We start from the raw sequence: 1,873 nt of genomic DNA, 5'->3' as shown, positions 1-1,873 counted from the left end.
TTGAATAAGAGCGGCAAGATAGGACACAGGTTAAGACCGTGGATTCTGGAGCCAGTCTGCCCAATTTTGATTCTGCTTTCTAAGCTTTAACAAATCATTGGGTTGGTCAGAAAGTTCATTTGGATTTTTCCAAACCATCTTACAGAAAAACCCAAACGAACTTTTATGGCCAACCCAATACTCTGCCTCTGCCTCAGTTTCCTCGCCTGTAAAATGGAGTGATGATGACAATTGAATCTGGTAGAAGTGTTGTGAAGATATATTAATCAATTCATCTTCACAACACTTTGGCTGGAGGCCAAACAACAGGACTCAGTATACAGGACAAGGACTTGGTATTTAGTAGGTGTTCAGTAAAGGTTTCTACCATTAGGAGGTAAGATAACTGCAGTAACCGGGTATTTGCAGTGGTGCCACTGGGCTGAGTAAGGAAAGTTAGGGGCCCAAGTTTCTGAGCTTGATCTCATTGAACTCCCACCAAGAAGTCCCGCATAGATGTCAAGACCCTCATGCAGAGGTTCAGAGTGGACCCACAGCACACAGCAGCTGTGCCATGGCTTGGGGACTCATCAGGCACCTCCAGGCAGGTTCCTGTTCAACCACACGCTTGACTCTTCAGGAACCACCAAGGGCCACATCCCTGGAGCTGCCAGGGAGGGTTCTGAGGGCAGGGGCCTCACCAGTTGGGAGGTTGGGAAAGAAGAGGTGAAGCTATAGTAAGTAAGGGGCGGGTAACCTGGAGCTCCCTTAGTGTGACAAGTCCAGCCTGGGAAAGGGATGGGGATAGGCAGGTAAATGGAGCCATTAAGAGGAAAAGGGTGTGGATCTCCCTTGCAGGCGCTCTGGTGGCAGCTGCTGAGTTTTACGGAAAGAGCTGTGAAGGAAGTCTGCTCAGGCATCTTTATGCAAAGGATGGGAAGGAAGCCCTAGGGGAGAAGCCCTCCGGCTCAGCGAAGAGGTGAGCCTGGAGGTGCGGTGCAGAGCCAAAGGAACCCATGCCCCACTGAGCCGCGGGTGCCTGGTCCGACCTGTGGGTCTTCGTGGATCATCAGCCCAGAAAAAACCAACTAGGGACGTCTTTGTCCCAGGAGCCAGGTTGCAGGCCAGCAGAGGCAAATTAAGCTGGGAAAGACCGATAGGGGAACGGAGAGCAAGCCCGCTCACTCCCCACACCCTGCCTTGCGCCAAGGCCAGAGGGCTGCCCATTCCCACCTAATTGTTGTTTGGCCTCCAAGGAAAGATACAGCTATATTTCTCCTCCAGGCCACAAATGCATGGAGATGAGGGGGAGGATGCGTGCCCATAAAATTTATTTCAAGCAAGGTATCTACCGGGAGCCTTAATATGATGAGTATTCAAGGGAGAATACATTAAGGCTAATGTATGCAGGAAGGGCGGGCAGGGGTGGGGGGTTTAGAGGGTTGGAAGCGGAGACAACATCATGTCTAGGAACAACACTAAAAGCAGGCAGACGAGCCATTTCTCTCGACCTCCAGCCTGCAGGGAGTGCTTTTGGAGGGATCAGGCTGGGCTTCCCAAACTTGGGGTTGAGGCCTTGGAACCCAGCTGGCGTCCTCAAGCTTGGCAAAAAGGTAAAGGATATACTAAGGGTGCTTTTTAAGTTAAAAGAAAACAAAACCTTTCCCACTGTATTCCACTGCAGATTTTGAGAGAGAGAGCATTTTTAAAAAAACAAAAATAATGCAGAAATGGTTTAAGAGATCCACTGTGTATCAACAATAAAGGTAAAACCAGGCAACAAGAACCTGTTATAAACTATGCCAGGCCCTGCGCATAGGTTTCCTCAATCCACACAACTTGGTGTAGGAATATTATTATCCCCAGTTTACAGATGAGGAAACTGAGTCTGGGA

Source organism: Bison bison, unplaced genomic scaffold, assembly GCF_000754665.1.
Source record: "Bison bison bison isolate TAMUID 2011002044 unplaced genomic scaffold, Bison_UMD1.0 scf7180017864289, whole genome shotgun sequence".
In the NCBI taxonomy this organism is placed as follows: domain Eukaryota; kingdom Metazoa; phylum Chordata; class Mammalia; order Artiodactyla; family Bovidae; genus Bison; species Bison bison.
This window is presented reverse-complemented; position numbering follows the sequence as displayed.